Source organism: Pieris napi, chromosome 22 (assembly GCF_905475465.1).
Source record: "Pieris napi chromosome 22, ilPieNapi1.2, whole genome shotgun sequence".
Lineage (NCBI taxonomy): Eukaryota > Metazoa > Arthropoda > Insecta > Lepidoptera > Pieridae > Pieris > Pieris napi.
Genome location: NC_062255.1, coordinates 4,492,993 through 4,512,504, shown reverse-complemented (window position 1 = coordinate 4,512,504; position 19,512 = coordinate 4,492,993). Strand labels below are relative to the sequence as shown.

The following is a 19,512-nucleotide window of genomic DNA, read 5'->3' as shown; positions in this document are numbered from 1 at the left end:
TTTAAATGTAGGAGGCAAATGGGCCTCTGATGTTATGTGATACCGATGAACACTCACATTGCAAGCAGGCTCGCAAGTGCGTTGCCGGCATTTCAAGAATAGGCACCTGGTTCCACATAGTAGTGGTGCGCGGCAAAAACTGCCTTAAAAAACGTTGAGTTGTGGAGCGACGGACGTCGAGGTGATACGGATGGTATTTTGTGTTCTGCCTTGACGTCCGATAATGATACTCAGCTGCAGGTAGATATTAGTCCGAACAAACTACATAGTAAATGCGGTAGAAGATGCAGAGAGATCCCATATCACTACACAACGCCAAGGGATCAAGCCGCACGAAAAGTGACTTGTCGTTGACGATTCAAAATAAGATAGGTTTTATGTGAGTTAAATTAAAAATGTATCTACATTACGACCATGTGTTGGTTGATTCTGGGTCAATATATGTTTCTAGAATAATGCCAAAAGCGACACACATTAAAACTCTTTAGTTTTATCCATGCGCTGGTTTATGGGCGCTGACGATTACCGTCTAATCAGCCTTAGTTGTTTCCGGTAGAATGCTGGCAATATCGTTGGCAAAATAGTTCGCTTGCACATAGTAGATAAACAAAACAAAACTAATTTGCATCAACTACATCTTCGATTCCAAAGTTTGGTTGTTAAGAGCCGTGGTATATAAGTTACGATTTTGGCAAACGCTCAAAATTGTGTGAACCGTTTGTTTAGTTTGAATTATGTCTTAAAATGCATCAAAAGTAGCTAGTTCTATATGCATTATTGCATTTGTTAAAGCAAATGTTATTACTGATTTAGTTTATTGAAGTGAAAACTTCTTTAGCGGCGTTGTACACTTTTTTGGAATGGGTAAAAAATTTTAAACTCGCGTCAGGACACGTGACCTGCCTTGCGATTCTGTAACTCACTTTTCGAACTCACACAGCGGTTTTCGCAGTGGCGGTCGCGCTCAAATCAGTCGTGAAGCAGTGTGAGTTCGAAAAGTGAGTTACAGAATCGCAAGGCTGATCGAAAATTCTGATCGAGAATAGACAGCTGGCGCGGCGTATATAATGTATGTACCTAATATAAATTGTCATGTTTGTGTACGATAGCGCAATAAATAAATATTGTATTCTACCACATAAATGATAGTACTTTTATACTGATAATTAAAGCAATTCGTGAAAAATTATTACCTAATTCGATAGTTGTATTTAGATTGAAAAATCGATGAATAAAAAATACCTAATCGATTTCGACGTAATTCTAAATCCAACCCCTAAATTTTATTCAAAATCTCGATTTATTTTTATTATAACATTCGCCTCGCGAATAACCAAGAAAAATAATATCATTTCATTTTCTGAAATAATCTCTAAACATAACAATACGATAAAATCCTTAACTTTCGGTTTAATATAAAAATGGAGTCTCAAATTGTGCACTTTTTCAATTTAATAGCACTTTTGCGCAACTTCGCGGTGGTTTACGGCATTATAAAGATGCCGTTACTTCTAGCAATGTTTATGTTTGTATTATACGGACGTATATTATGGTAAAGGGTAGTACTTCGTTCATAAGAGAGAATTTTATATGAAAACTTCGAAACATTAAATACTATAATGTTTTCTTTTTCTCTTACCATAGAATTAAGGTATGACCTCACGCATATATTTGCATCAGTTAACACATAACTTAACCATTAACTTACCCTTAACCTGTCGTTATATAATCGTAAACTGTCTCACACTTTTTGACGAACACATCGATTTTTTATTGTACACAATTTAATTTAACAATCTTATTAAGCACAATTTGAGAAATGGAATTTGTAACTGATTTAGAATGAAAGAATAAAGAAGTCAATATGTAATTAATATGTGTGATAAATTATATAACGTAATGTTTCTCTCAGATTACTGAAACACCTTCAGTAAAGTCAAAATATATTACAGCTTTGGTAATATTCTCCAATAATTTAGACCTTTGAGTTGTGTTTCATAAAAAGCTGTTACAAAGGCGCGAAATATTATCAGAAAGTATCCGAAAAACGATATCTTTTTCGAACACGAAACTGAATAGTTGGACGTGACCCTTTATCGTTTCCTTTCAATTTAACTCGCAATATTTCAATTCAAAAGAAAAATATAGCCATGGAAACAACACTCCCTGGCACTTCGATTTCGATATAAAAAAGGTTTGCAATCACGTATCTTTGCAAGTTTTTCAGGAAAATTCATATTGGGTCGATACATAAGGTACCAATGTCTTGTAATCATCCAATCTATAGGCGCGTTTGGAGTGTGGCGTGGTATCTTTTACGAGTAATTTTGAATTATATTCTACTCACCTTCATATTTTCGCTATATAAAACGAAATTTTAAATGGTACATAAATTATTAACAGACAAAAATAATAATATCCAAATTCCATTCAATGGTTTCGTCCGTTTAATTACTTGACCATTGATTGTGGTTGAATGAAAGGTGAAGTAATTGTTCAATTGAGATTTATGACCGATTTTTGTTTTTTTTGTCTGATCCTATTATCCAAAATGTACATGAAAGCTGGTTAAAAGAGAGTAGGTATGTTACGATTATTTACCTGCATAGACAAACCGATGAGAAGGAGGTCCATAGACATTTATGTCCATAGAGAAATATGGTTCTCTTTACCATCGCCATTTAGTTGTCTGCCTTACAGTCTTCCATAGATTGCACTCCGGAGAATGCTCCTTGTAATTGTGGCCAAACGTGTCAAAGTTCTGTTTAAAAAAGTATAACCATTTAACTTTGTTTAAGAAGTATGTTAAAAATGCTTATTATAGAAACTACTTCTTAGAATTGAAAAACCCTTTTGATTGATATTATATTGTTGTTTCTGTTTATCAAGGAAAGTTATGTAACATCTCACAACTACGGCGAAGCGGAGTATTTACAAAAATTAAATTATTAAAAAATCTAGAAAATTTACTATAAAATTCATTTTCTTTCAATAAATATCTTAGAAGATAGGTAGTAAAATAACTCCACGGCAAAATAAACCGCGCCCGCATTTACGATGTTCATGGTTTTACAAACCGCCTAGTATTTAATAAATCTTATAATTTAGCCTAGCCAAAAAATCATAAATCACCCTTGTATTTTATGAAAAAATATAACAGACAGATGCCGTAAAAGTTGGATGCTCATCGTAAAGTTTTATTTTATTAGACGGATACTGCCTTTTAGTGTTTTTATATCAACGTTTGTGGTTATTATAAATCGATTGTATAATGTACTTGGTATTGTACATACAGTCAAAACAAATATACACATTTTGAATCAATTGTTTAATACGAAATACTGAGCTAGACAGAATGCAGAAGAAAATACAGAAATTTATGCGACGGTGGAACACAAATTGGTAACAATTTTTCCGTCCACCGAATACAAAATTGACGCCTAGAGTTAATTATTCATTTATTTGACTTAAATTTAAGAAATTTATAATTAAATTTAATAAGTTTATTAAAATAGAACACATTCTTGTGTTGGCATTTTATGATTTGACATTCTGATAAACAATAAACTACAAGCTCCCAAAATCATAAAATGACTGCTTCACGACTGATTTGAGAGCGACCGCCGATGCGAAAACCGCTGTGTGAGTTCGAAAAGTGAGTTACAGAATCGCAGGGCAGAGCGTCTTCCCTTTAATAGAGACTGTAATTAGTGTTATTGGACACTTTCTTACATAGAAGGAATACTTAAATCAAAAATTTTTGATTACTGAACTTCTTAACTAACGAGTCTTAAAACCTAAACACACCGTTGTATTTTTCATCACAGTTTAAACACAGCTTGATTAAGGCAATAAATTATTCAAAACTCATCAAGTGTTAATTAGTTAATTGGTAAAATTTTGAGTAATTTAAATTTAACGCATTTGCATACATAATATCTCTTAAGCAATTTAATTCTATTGCTCTGCGAATAATTATCACGAAATAATTATTACGTACATTTTAAATTAATTTTTATACCGTTATTTTTGTAATTGTAATAAAAGTATGGTTTACTAACTGTCGATATGTCTTATTTTAAGACTATTTACCGAATTAGAACAAGTTTTAACTTTTTTTTTTTTTTTTTAAAGACAATTCACACCAATTGACCTAGTCACATGCTAAGCTGGTGAAGCTTGTGTTATGGGTACTAGGCAACGGATATACATACATATTATAGATAGATAGATAGACATATAAATACATATTTAAACACCCAAGACCTAAGCACAACACCAAATGCTCATCACATCGATGTTCGTCTCAGCCGGGGATCGAACCCGGGACCCATGGTTTCGCAGTCAGGGGTACTAACCACTAGACCAATGAGTCATCAACTTATCCCTCGGATGTCTCACAAAGACAACACAAACATAACGCACGGGTAACTTTAGGGCAGATTTAACAGTAATTGTCTTGTATTTTTAAATTAATTTTTAATAAAAATAAAACTTCTGTAACGGATACAAGCGCAATTATTTTAGATTAGATAGGTTATTTAATCCAACAATATCACATTATTGATGTAAGCACGTGTGCAATATTTCGTGTAAATTGCCCAATTTTTTTTTGAAACCAATTCTTATGATATTATATAAAGTATATTCTAGCACAGGGAATAGTCAAAAGTTTAATCACAATAGGTTATTAATGTCAATATTTGTAGCTTAATAGTAAATTATATATAAGTATGTATATATTATATCCTTTCAATCCTTCTTGAGTTAGCGTTCACTGTCTGGTGGTCTAGGTTCGATTACCGGTTTAAATTTCAGTCGAACCCGATGCAGATGGATCTCGTGATTCATACAACGGTTGTGCCTAATTTATACAATAATCATTAGATTTTACAACCAAATACAGTGAAATACATATTAGTCCGTTCGGCAGTTTTTGAGTTTATCGCGTTCAAACGCGGCTTTGATTTTATAATATGAAAAGATACCATAGTTATAATAAAACATCTTATAATAAAAAAAAATGTGTGCGTGTACTAGGTGTACACACGTAAGAAGTGAAACTTATATAAAACCTTTGTTGTACGCAGAGCCATAATTGGTTTGTTTTAAGTTTAGAGGTCCGAAACTATTTCTTTAAACACAGTAAATTTTGATACACTGCCTAGCATACAATTTACAAATCAATTGCTGCAAATTGCGATTAGCAAATTTCAAGTCGATAATGTAATCCGTTGTCAAATTTCAAAGTCAAAAACATACTACATGTCATATTTTAACGCCGATAAAGAAGTTTGACTTCGAAAATGTAATCCGTTGTCAAACTTCAAAGTCAAAAACATACTATATGTCATATTTTAACGCCGATAAAGAAGTTCACTTCAAAAAGCAACATGGCGCGTAACGGAAAAATGTGACGCGTAACGCAAAAATGTGACGCGTAACGCAAGAATGTTACACTAAATTTTTTTCCAACCCCGATAAAGAAGTTTCACTTCAATACCTGTTTCGTTTCTGTACAAGCAATAGTTAACAGTTATGTCTGGGTTCTATGACACTTACGCTAAATTAATTTCCTTTCCAAGATAAAATGTCGGTAAAGAGGATGTTCTTAAGTGCATTTGTAGACATTTTATCATTTCTGTACGTAACAATACAATGTTGTGGAAAATATTTTTATGACAGCTTAACTATTTACTAAATATTATTAGTTATTGTAAATTATCTCCAGTGACGCTACAGCCTTATATGGGTCTTGGGTTCAAATTGCATCCTTTTTTGATAATTTTCGCCGCAGGGTTTATTTAGTTCTCCATAAATTCATATAAATTGTACTGAGTACCACTGGGACTTGACGGCAAGAAAATCACAAGTCCCAAACGTAATCAAGACCGGTCCACGATTGATCTATACTTCGCACAATGCATTATAAATGATAACGATATCTAAATGTGATGTCACAATCCCTATTATCCATTGCCGGTTTCTTTTGTTATTTTTGACGTGACAACGTCTTATAATTATATGGAGCCGGCTGCACGCACGAAAAAACATGACTCATGCGGCGTTACCTCGCTCTGAGGCGTTACCTCGTTCTGAGGCTTTACCTCGCTCTGAGGCGTTCCATTTAAAATTGACATAATTGTATGTATGCGTACAAATAAATGTAACTTGATCAATTCAATTGTGATTTCCATTTACCTCCTTCTCTATATCCATACAAAATACCTATCAAACAAATATTTTTTTTTTGAAAAATGCAACCATCCCATCAATATTTTTTTATGACGTTGTCAAGTTCAACTATCGTCAGTAAACCGACTTTACAGACAACCGATTTTTTTTATAGAACACGGAGCGAAGGGACTGGAGGCTCACCTGATTTTTTTTTTTTTTATAGAACGGGGGGCAAACGGGCAGGAGGCTCACCTGATGTAAAGTGATACCGCCGCCCATGGACACTCTCAATGCCAGAGGGCTCGCGAGTTCGTTGCCGGCCTTTTAAGAATTGGTACGCTCTTTTCTTGAAGGACCCTAAGTCGAATTGGTTCGGAAATACTTCAGTGGGCAGCTGGTTCCACATAGTGGTGGTGCGCGGCAAAAACTGCCTTGAAAAACGCTCAGTTGTGGAACGGCGGACGTCAAGGTGATACGGGTGGAATTTCGTATTCTGCCTCGACGTCCGATGATGAAACTCAGCTGCAGGTATTAATCCGAACAACTCCTCTGAACACTCTCCATGGTAAATGCGGTAGAAGATGCAGAGTGACCCCACATCTCTACGCAACGCCAAAGGATCAAGCCGATCGGAGAGGGATTGGTCGTCGACGATTCGAACCGCTCTGCGTTGTATACGGTCAAGTGGAAGGAGCTGGTACTGGGGAGCCCCCGCCCAGAGGTGAGAGCAGTACTCCATGTGGGGCCGAATTTGCGCTTTATATAGTTGCATGCGGTGGCCCGGAGTGAAGTACTGCCTCGCCTTGCTGAGCACACCAAGCTTTTTGGAGGCTAATTTAGCCTTTCCCTCCAAGTGACCGCGAAACTGAACGTCGTTCGATATGTCAACGCCAAGTATTCCAATGCTGGCTGTGGCTTTAAGAAGAGTGTTTTCGAAAAGAGGAGTAGCGACAAAGGGTATTTTTTTAGCGGAAAACGCGCAAACTTGTGTCTTCTTGGGGTTAAATTGGACTAGGTTTTGTCTGCCCCAGTCTGAGACTCCACGTAGTAGAGTTTCGACTTCAGACACAAGTTTGTTCCGGTACTCATCAACAACTGCCCGAGAAATACCTGCCCGGCCAGTGTAAAGAATATCCCCAGTGCTGTCATCCGCATAGCAATGAATGTTGCTAAGTTGCAACATATCATTGATATGCAGAAGAAATAGGGTCGGGGATAGAACACAGCCTTGTGGGACCCCAGCGTTTACGGGTTTAAGGTCGGAACATGCTCCGTCGATGACGACCTTGATGCTCCGATCGGCCAGAAAGCTGGAGATCCAATCGCATAATTTCTCGGGATGCCCATAGGCTGGAAGCTTCGAGAGCAGTGCTAGAGCACTGTGGCATAGATGCCACACCCGATCGAAGGCTTTCGCTATGTCCAAACTTACCGCCAGCGCCTCCCCCTTGGACTCAATTGCCTCTGCCCACCTATGGGTAAGGTATACAAGGAGGTCACCAGCTGAGCGACCACGACGAAAGCCGTACTAAGAATCGCTAATCAACTGGTGGCCCTCTAGATACCTCAAGAGCTGGCTATTAATAATGGTTTCCATTATTTTGGAGAACAAGGAGGTAATAGCTATTGGGCGATAGTTGGACGGATCAGAGCGATCGCCTTTTTTTGGGATCGGATGTATCGAAGCGGTCTTCCAGCACTTCGGGACAATGCCGAGCGTGTACAGGTACCGGAAAAGGCGCGTTAAGACCGGAGCCAACTCAGGAGCACAAGTACGCAGCACAATTGGGGGGATACCATCCGGCCCGCTCGACTTATGAATGTCCAAGGAAGAAAGTGCTTTGCGGACAGCACGTTGCTGGAATGTGATTTCCGGCATCGAAGAATCACACCGCGAAATGGTCGGTGGTGATCTCCCTCGGTCATCCAAAGTCGAGTTGGACGCGAAGAGACAGCCCAAAAAAATGATGTTAAGTGATACCGCCCATGGACACTCTCAATGCCAGAAGTTACGTTGCCGGCCTTTTAAGAATTGGTGCGCTCTTTTCTTGGAGTACTAATCCGAAGAACTCCGAAGAACACTCTTCGTAGTAAATGCGGTGGAAGATGCAGAATGTGATCCATCCTATCCATCTTTTTCACTTCCATGAAGTGATGTTTTAAACTTCCATATATTGATTCGTTTTTATTATTTGGTTAACGCGAGTAATACGCAGGCCGGAAGATCGCTTGAAAATAGGGCCATTCCTCTACTTATTATCTAAGTGATTTTACTAATGCAATAAAAAAATATGTTTATTATGGAACATAAGATGCAGGTATCACTTATTCCACGCCATTAAATTTGAATCTGTAGGCATCCCTACTCATCAGCAAAGAAGACAGAGGGTGTAGGCCGAGAGAAAAGCCGGCGTAAAAAACTTTCGGTACTCTTTTAAAATATTATAGCAAATCATCAAACAACACTTATTTTAAAACAAATATCGCAAATTAATTAGAAGTAGCCTGTCTAGCACTAGTCCCAGGCCCATTTATCAAATAGATAATCGTTAACTTTATAGTAAGCCTTTTGTAAGAGATTCCCTAAATTTTAAATTATAGATTTCACGAATAGCCCTCTTCTGCAGGATGAAAATAGTTACGACATCAGCAGCATGACCCCATAATAATAAGGCATAAGTCATTAAGCTATGAGAGTAACTAAAATAAACAAGTCTAGCTGTATCGACATCAGTTAGTGAGCGAATTTTTTTAACCGCGTAAGCTGCAGAACTAAGTCTCTTCGCCAATCCGTTAATATGAGGGGACCACTGAAGTTTTGAATCCTAGGTGAATCCAAGAAATACAGATGTATCATCCAGATTTATAATTGGTCTAGTATCCATAAACCTTGCATTTTTTGCACAAAATTTAATGCATTTCGTTTTTTTTTGCAGTAAGTAGAAGGTTATTCATACTAAACCAATGGAGAATCGAAGCGTTGTTCTTCATCTGTCTGATGTTTTTTCTCTATCATGATACAAGCAAATACATAATTAAAGTCGTAACTGTCGAAACGTACATAATGTAATTGAAAACTGTGTTCTATATAACAAAAAAGATACACCAAAATGATTATGTGGGTTAAATAAAACATTGGATGTATTAATTGAAATACTAAAATAACTTTTACATTAATGATAAAAACGTTTTTCCTTGTTAACCTTGAAGACGAAAGAGCCAACCAAACCAATGAGAGTCATTTCAATGTATCAATACAAAACATTGGCGCAAAAAAAGAAAAAAACAGTGTATCTGTCTGATTACTTATTCAAATAGGCAATTTCTTACGATGCTTTCCTTGTCCGAGTCTCGTATTCACCGATTTATGAATATTTACATTTCTAACAAACATGCAATTACGTGTAATAAAACAAATGCTACCAATAGATGGCGTTGACGGGGAATTCTACATATTCCCCGTAACTCCAACGATTTTTGACGTAGTACTAAAAATAAAAGTATGTACATGTACGGTCGCTGGTAAAGGAAAATAATCTTTGGCCTATAACTTCATACATAAAATACTTATAGATACTTCACGAGAACCAGGAAAAGTTTAACTTTTTTGAGGCGAGCTTAGTTAAGGCTCTTGCAACTTTATGATTAGCTACGGCTTTACTTAAACAGGTCTAAAAGAAAATAAGTATTAGTAGTAGTCTAACCTTGAAATAAAAGATAGCATGTTTTGAAATACGTAATTTATTGAAACAGTTGTTTGAGATTCTTGGAATTTTAAAAATAATACCTAAATAGATAATAATGCGAATTTAGTTGTATAACTACACAAACATATTGATAATACCAACTTGTTTTATCCTCAACGCCATTTTATTCTTAGTTATTAACTTAAGTTAAAATTTAGGTCGTAATCTAGCTAAGAGTTATTAACACATTATGTGATACATAATTTGAGCCATTTAATTTAGCTTACTTTCACGTTCTCAAAGTACTGTCTACACACGTCTAGTTGCAAAACTGCACTACTTCAAAAAGCTTGAATGAATCTTAACCATTCTTAGTGGCGTCGAGAACTTTTCAACATTGCTGGATATATTTTACTATTTACCCTAAGTGAAGCAAAGGGTGTCCACAATGCTTCGATATTGCTTGCCTTCTTGAGACAGGCACTGAACTTCAGACCACGTCCACCCAATGGGTCGTGCCTCGACCACCACTGCACGGCCACGTTTCCTCCCTTCCAAGAGTGTGTTCGATCCATCCCGACCTAACTGGTGGTCTATTGGGAAGCTCAACATTGGCGCCATTGATATTTCGAATAGACTTCTTCTTTTTCTTCTTGAAGTGCCTCTCCACTACTGGAGCTTGGCGGTCAGCTCGTCATACTCCTTATTTTTCGCCAAGCGCATCAGCTGTTCTACGCTGGCCACTCCCGTCCATTCTTTAAAATTGCGGAGCCACTTCCTTCTTCTGCCAGCGCGTCTTTTCCCCTCGACCTTGCCCATCATGATTACTTGAAGAAGTCGGTACCGTTCGTGTCGAAACACATGGAGAGACTTGCAAAAATTAAAAGCAAAACCATATAATTCAATATATATCTTAATATACCTATATAAATTACGTGTCACGTTGTTTGTCCACGATGGACTCCTAAACTACCGAACCGATATCAATCGAATTTGCACTCCGTGTGTAGTTTGATCCAACTTAAAGGATAGGATAGCTTACATCTCAATTTATACCCGCAATATTATTTTATTGCAAAATATATGTTTATTATTTGATAGTCACAATTCTAACAGATGGCCCTGTGTTGAAAGTACCAACGTTTCACATAAGCTACTATTTAATGGCATAACCACCAAAAAAGCATAGTGGCCCCCATGGCTGGTGTTCTCCTACCGTTTTCCTTGAATAGTTTGCTACTATGTAATATATAACAAAAACCTTAGCCACAGCAACGCTTGGCCGGTCTGTTAGTATTCTATATATTATCAATATATTATATATATTCCAATTAACTGTTCGAGACAGCGTTTATTAATTCTTTGTTAATACTAGAGTCGTATCACACGCTCCCAGTCACCGCAATGTCTGAGCTGAACTTACGAAATAAATTCTGAAGTCTTATTTAGCTGTGTAAGCTGCTTGTGGATTTGTCGAGATTTTCTGATTAATTAATTCTCTTTGTATAAACCGGTTATGTACGTACACGAAAAACTTTTTCTATTTGCGAAATTACACTTACTGATATTGAAAAGTGCCGGAGGAGACCTTTACCCGCGAAGGGGTCCGATCGACGGTACTGAAGGAAGCTAGGATATAGGATAACAGCAAAAGAAAAAAAAATAATAATCTGATGACGGCTCAGTGGTCTAGTGGTTAGTACCCCTGACTGCGAATCCATGCGAATCGATCCCCGGCTGAGACAAAACATCGATGTGATGAGCATTTGGTGTTGTGCTTAGGTCTTGGGTGTTTAAATATGTATTTATATGTCTATCTATCTATAATATGTATGCATTCTGTTGCCTAGTACCTACCCATAACACAAGCTTCACCAGCTTAGCATGGAACTAGGTCAATTGGTGTGAATTGTCCAATCATATTTAAAAAAAAAGCTGTATATTATAATTTGTTTTTGTCATGATTGGAAATAAAACGGGCTTTATTATTATATTGAAAAGTTCCCGAGAACTGTGTCTTAAACCCAAAATCCAAGAGGGTCACTCATAGGAGGTCTTTTAGTAAACTATTATTATATTCTTTAGTGAAGTAACTACTATTTCCTTTATATAAAAAGTTTTATCGAGAATATTTTGCCAATATTTTTTTAATAACTGATTTATTTAATAATAGAAATGTAACTCACTCATGGTATACTTATATTCATTAATATTTAAACAGTTTGGATGTTAGACTACTTAGGTTTTTAGGTTAATTTAATTAATTAATTTAAGTAACAGTCGATAAGAATTTATGACTCACTAATTTCTTTGAATTAATAATTAAAAAATTAAAAATAGATCAGTCAACTAAAATTAATAAGTTTATATTTTATTTATCACAGCAAATACTTAACATTATTATAACCAACTACAACGCCTTCTGATATCTAGACTTATATATTAAGTTTTTTTTAAAATTTTATATTAAATTTTAATATTTAATACATATTTTGTAAGTGTATATGTATACAAGTTATATTTATAAGAGTTACGCGTAATTCAAGTACGCGTATGAAATTAAGTAATAAATGTTAGTACAAGTGGAAGAAGTTTTAATTTAAACCATTCATCACTATACTTTTTGGTGTTTTCGGAGTTTACCAAGATCAAGCAACGCTGGGTTCTTCAGCGTGCGAGTCTCATCCCTGAGGTCGTAGATTCGATCCCTGGCTGTGAACCAACGAACTTTCTTTTTATGTGCGCATTTAAAACTCGCTCGAACGGTGAAGGAAAACATTGTGAGGAAACCTTGCCTTGTTGACGGCGTGTGTCAGGCATAGGATCACCAACTTGCCTATTAGATTGACAAATGATTATGAAACAGATTCAGAAATCTTATAAAAGGTTGTAGCCACAGATTTTTTATTTGGAGTAGATATTAGTCTAGAAAGTTGCATCAAAATAAATCTACAATATATGCGCCGTGATGTATGGCGTATGGCAACTGGAGATTTTCACAATGGAGGTAATTCCGTGAAAATCTCATTCTAGTGTGAGGGTAAGATTGACAACCAGACAGGACGCCTGTATTTTAAAAACGTATTGAAGTTTGACACAGAGGTCATATCCATCCATCCTTATCGGAAGTAAATAAAGAATATATAAAAATATCTGAAAGTAATAAATTAAGTATAAAAATAAGTAAAGTGATAATAAGTAATTGGGTGTCTCGCATCAGAAACTAATCTTAATGCCTTGTTTATGTAAATTACAATAAATATAAAGTGAATTGTTTATTCGAAATAAACTCAAAAATACTGTCAGGTACAAAAATTAAATTTTATTTCAGTTAGAAAATATTAAAATAATTAATTAATTTTAGTTCTATTTACGCAATAATTTTTAAATTTTCCTTCGGAGTTCGATAAACTCTAGCTTTAAAATCTATTTACATATACGCCATTGTATGCGTATTTGCTACTAATATTTGAATGTTAATGCTGCGCCTACTGTTGTGATATTTTGAAAGATTACCTCCACTCTTGTGGGAGGTATGGTCAAGGTACAATCAAGAGCATACTGGTCTCTTTGCGCAGTTTTCTTCACCATAATATCTCCGGCGTGAGTCATAAAGATCATGGCCTTTGTCTTGGAGAGCAGATAAATCTTTGAGTTTGGTACCCCTTAATCATAAAAACTAAACCAATCTTTTTGCACTCTTTTAACTGACTGTTTCGTCTCTTTCTGGCGAATTGTGGTTACGCTGTGATGAATTGAGACAGATATTAAACGGTGCATTTTTTATGTGTAAGTATCCTTCTGTGCCTGAATTTATGATTACGAAATGCCCGATACACTTTCTTCTTGTAAGTTAATGACGCTTCTGGCAGCATCCATGTGTCGGGTTATCTCCCTCCCTAAAATATGGCGAGGGGGGCCGATGGCTGGCCATACGTCATACTGGTGAACGGGTGCTACTTGTGGTGTCTGGTCGAACTGGAATTCGTGTACATGCGGTGATGTTAGTTATTTCGGCTCTGCGTGTTATTCCCACGAGAAAAAATTAAAAAAAGAAAGAGGACAAATATTTTTTTATTATTCTTAATTAAGTATTAATTACTTAATATTTCATGTGGAACATGGAGGAATGGTTGCAGCTCCTTACAAACGGAGAGTTTATTGCCAGCCTTCTCGTCCGTTCTACGCCCTTGATTTTAGAACTGGCAGTAAATGTAAAATTAGAAGCATTTAATATCTATGCATTTCTTTAATGACGTTTATAAGAGCACATTGTGATACCTAAATTAATAAATAATGTTGACTTTACTTGACTTGACACGAAAACGATATTAATAAGAAAAATTTCAAACATGTGAATTATTACTATTTGTTAAATTTAGTACTAAATTGGGTTGTTCATTTGAATATTGTGTTACCTAGTCCTTGACTGGTCTGTTGTTAAACAATTACCGTCAAATTGTTTAATATTGAACAAATGTATAAAAGAATAGACACCATGTACGTCATTTAGTTTATCCCCGCCGTTAGTATAAAACTGAATTATTTCCTTTCGCGTGGTTTAGTTCTTGTGCGACAACACTGATAGTGGCGTAGTGCAAGGTGCTTAGTGATTAAAATTACGGTAAGTTATTAGAATTTAAAGTAATTGGAAAATATTATTTACGGAACAACTATATATTTATATATAGTTAACTATATATATTTATATATAGTTGTTCCGTGAATTTTCTCGCGTTTCGACGACTCATTGGTCTAGTGGTTAGTACCCCTGACTGCGAATGGGTCCCGGGTTCGAACCCCGGCTGAGACGAACATCGATGTGATGGATGAGCATTTGGTGTTGTGCTTAGGTCTTGGGTGTTTAAATATGTATTTATATGTCTATTTATCTATACTATGTATGTATATCCGTTGCCTAGTACCCATAACACAAGCTTCACCAGCTTAGCATGGGACTAGGTCAAAAAAAAACTTTTTTTATACTTCAGAGTTGCTTTGATGAGTTCAAGTTACGTTTTTACGACTTGGATCTTTAACTCGTAATAATTAATCGCACCGCACGCCGGACCTGGAGCTCCTGAAATATGTTATAATTTTAATTTAGTCCTTTTTATATACAAATTTTTGCGAAAGTATATTTTATGATTCCCAAAAAACATGTAAGTTTTTGAAACTTCGTGTGGATACCGCATCTTATATCTCTCTCGTATATCTTCCCGGGATAAGCCTATGTTAAACTATATCTTTATAATTTCGTCTATGTCTTTCACAAGCAAAATTAATCATATTCACTTACTTTAAAATTAATTATGCCATGGTTTTGAATAAATGAATAAATAATATTCTTTCCTTATTCTGGCAGCGTCTTTGAAAATAGTTTTTTTATTATTATAAATTAGCAGGTATACGTCATTAGAGGCAAAGGCATTTATTTCTTCGTTTTCTATATTTCAAATATAAATATTATTTAGAATACGTGTTGGTTACTTAAATTATTTATAATCTTTATATATATATATAATTCTTCTGTGAGCGTGTATGTCACTGAACTTCTCTCAAACGACTGGACCGATTTTGATGAAATTTTTTGTGTGTGTTCAAGGGGATCTGGGAATGGTTTAGATTCACAAATCAGCCCGCCAGATGGCGCTGCAGTCGGTACTTTCATACTTTGCTTTACTAATCGCTTGAAATATCATGCAGGACAACGTCTGTCGGGTCCACTAGTTATTTATAAAAACGTAAATTGTAGAAATCACGGTCTGGGAGAGTCTTGTCACATCGAGTTGACGGAAACTTTTTGATACTATGATTTGACGTTTTAATTTACGACATGACCATGGATGAAAGTAATTCAGTCGGTAATTATACGGTTGAAATGTATCCATATTAACGCCATCTATTGGCAAAATTTGGTATTTATATTACTTAATATTTCGGTAAATTGCAACAAAAATAACTAATTGTCATTGTAATTGGCTTTTCAGTATTGCAAGATTAGATTTTTTATTGCCATATATTTAACTTTATGCCAGTTTAAAATTAAGGTTAGATTTTATATTGGTTTAGTTCCCATCGAAACAGAATTAAAGTTATTTGAACCTTAAAATACTATGGGTTGCAATTTGGTATACGAGTAATACTCGTATAATAATTCAGAACTAGTATTGATTACTATTACTATGACAATAACATATTAGAACTAGCCGCATCTTGCCCATGCGCGCTGTTTTATGATAACCTAGATTTTATGTGTGAATGAAACCTACTACAGGTGCAATTAAACGTCTGGCAGTAATCATTAATTTTAAATATCAATAGCGCGATCCGACATTTATGTTTTGCATGCGCTGACGTTGCAACTGAGATTGCTAAACTCAGCTATCGCTATTGGGTTGGTTACAAAGGACAACGCCGTATTCCTTAACCGATAGAATAATTGAGTTATAAAGTTCTTCAGTGTACATAAACATACGAAAAAAAAAATTGTGTGTTGGCATCTACTACGTTTTCCCAAAAAAAAAAATATATATATATTTCATGTCACAAATTGAGGAGGTAAATTATTCTCATGACATTACAGTACTAGAAAACGTACGAATGGCGCCAAAACGAAGCACATTATTGTGTTTGCGCTAAAGCGGATGCTACCATAGATAAGTCAATAGATATGATATAGAAACAAAAGATGGCGAGAATAGGTTAGCGGAAATTAAATATCGAACATGATGGCATTACTTACTAAATGCTTTTTCGTCTTGAAGATTATATGATTTAAATTGTATAATGTTAGGTATTTTAAAAATACCATATGTACCAGAAGTTCCGTTTCAAGGTTCTTATATGAAAGGGTTTGGAAAATAACCGAAAGAACTTAAACTTTTAACCTAGCGACCCAGGAACCAGTTTTGAATAAAACAAGGTTTTACGCGTCAAAATTTGAAACATTCGTGTCAACTTGAGAAATACCACGATCATAAATGTCAGTTATTAAGTTCCTTACATGGAATAATATGAAGTTCTATTTACGTGTTATTTAAGCTTAAAATGGACCTCTTGAATGTCAATGCATTACATACTGAATAGCTAAAATAATAAAGTGTGTGAGAAAGATCTTATTTATCTATGGTGATTTATTGGTTCATAGTAATACTTTCAATCATATAATACTGTTCATGAATTTTTTTTAAAGACAATTCACACCAATTGACCTAGTCCCATGCTAAGCTGGTGAAGCTTGTGTTATGGGTACTAGGCAACGTATATACATACATATTATAGATAGATAGACATATAAATACATATTTAAACACCCAAGACCTAAGCACAACACCAAATGCTCATCATATCGATGTTCGTCTCAGCCGGGGATCGAACCCGGTACCCATGGATTCGCAGATACTAACCACTAGACCAATGAGTCGTCAAATTGAATAGTCTACACGCCAAATTTTACTTAATCCTTTAAATATAATATTATACTAAAATCAGATATTGACATTCGAGATGACCATTCATTTGGGCAAGCCCCTGATAGGTTTAGGGGTATCGAACCCACACCAGAATATCTGCTATTCATAGACCGAGTCAATCTCGTCGATCTCGCTTTATAAAATTAAAATAAATCGGTGGCGCTACAACCTTTCTAGGTCTAGGCTTTAGATTTCTGTATTAGTTTCATAATACTTTGTTTCATTATCATCTAATAGGAGCACGCCGTCGATTTTTTGGGTCTAAGGCAAGCCGGTTTCCTCACGATGTTTTCCATCACCGTTCGAGCGAATGTTAAATGCGAACATATAAAGAAAGTCCATTAGTGCACAGCTGAGGATCGAACCTACGACCTCGGGGATGAGAGTCGCACGCTGAATCCACTTGAACTAGATTTATTTTTTTGTAGGAATCTAAAATTATTTGAAACAAAGTACCTATTATTGATATAAAAGGTGTAATAATTGACATACAAACTACAAACTTATGTTTAAACACCAAATATTTTCTTATATATTTTAATTAAGTATATATATAAATCAAAAAAGTATATATATAAAAGTCAAGAACAAAAACATTTGTTACAATGACTTTTAATTTATCATTTACTGTCTGTCAAGGTCTTTTATTATTTTGGACTCATTTTTTTTTATAAATTAAGTACTATTTAATGTAATGTATAGCCGTGTTAATTAATTCGTCACGAATATTACATTCAGAGGCATGACCTCATTCATATTCAATTCCTAGGACAATAATAAGGGCACTTTTTATATACCAAAAACAAATATTTTAAAGAATTTATCTATCTATTTTGAACTTTTTTGGTTTTGAAAATTCTGTTTACAGATACACTTATTACTTTGAAGAGATTTCATATCAGCCTCTTATTGTACTTGGTCTTTTAAATTTTGTTTTATCTAAGTATAATCGAATAAACCAATGACAACATGTATCATTGGCTTTTATTTAGGAAGTTTATTATTATGTAAGTTATTTGACTTGACAATAATAATTTCGTTAGACGCGGCAATAGGTAAAATGATTTTGAAGCCCACATATACATATGTATTTCTAAGTCTTAATAGTTTAATTTTTTTTATATATTAATATTCCTCTAAATAAACCTCTCTATTAAATGTATATTCTCTATAAAATATAATAGAGACACGTGCTCGCGGACATTTCAATTTCATTAAACCATCAATGTTTGTTCCGTGACAGCAACGTGTCCGCAGACTTTTTTGGAAAACATCTGTCAGACAATTGACACTACGTCAAGTGAAATTTTACAGTCAATTGTCCTGACGCAGGAATCGGCCTCAAATCAATGTTATACGTATTGTTTTAATTGCTTTGCGATATTGTAACGAATAATCGAATGAAGTAAAGCACAATAGCTATTATTATAAAACGTTCGCACGTTATTTCCTCGACACTATTACAGGTGATAGCAAATGTTGTGAAAGATCAACCTTTAACAGATCAAATTACCTTAACACACGCAAATTTGCGTCATATTATTTATATTTGATTAACAAAAAACTACATAACAAAATAAATAGGTTAATTGAAGAATTGTACTTTTAGGTTTATAAAATGTCTATGCAATTACGCAGATATTATCTTTAATGTTGCAATTTTATATTAATATCAATTTTTCAGTTTAATTCACTAATTATCTGCGCCTCGAGTACATATTCTGATTCGTATCTCACGTCACAATCTCGTCATGAGCGCTGTCAGATATGTCAAATGTCAATCAGAAAAAATGGTTTGACAGCTTACTTTTTCTCGTAGTTATACTCTATTTTAAGAACTTGCATCTCCTGCGGGCTTTTTGTGTAGAGAAAAAATATATTACAAAATAATTTGCTCCAATTCACAGTACCAAAGACTGCACAACGTAGCGTAACACATAATTTTGGAGAATATTTTTAGGAATTATATAATAGTTCTAATTTATTTAACTGTTAAATATATGATTTATATTTATTCATATATGAATGTCGTAAAATAAAAACGTTTCGGTTGTGTAAAAAAGAAACGTGTATTGCCATAGTACTAGACAACTTGCCGCAGGCGCAATTACTCAAAACATTAACTATCTATCGATCTAGCCCTTAAAATCATGTTGTGAATGTGCAATACAGTT

The 19,512-nt window shown here is 34.9% G+C and overlaps 1 protein-coding gene across 1 annotated transcript in view; it reads left to right on the top strand.

Moving 5' to 3' along the window:
• The first annotated feature begins 14,383 nt into the window (after window positions 1-14,383).
• LOC125060856 (peroxidase-like) overlaps window positions 14,384-19,512 on the top strand; it is a 62,756-nt gene continuing 57,627 nt past the window's right edge. The window contains exon 1 of the mRNA XM_047665965.1: window positions 14,384-14,487. The gene's annotated coding sequence lies outside the window, so the exon portion shown is untranslated. The remainder of the gene's footprint in view (window positions 14,488-19,512) is intronic.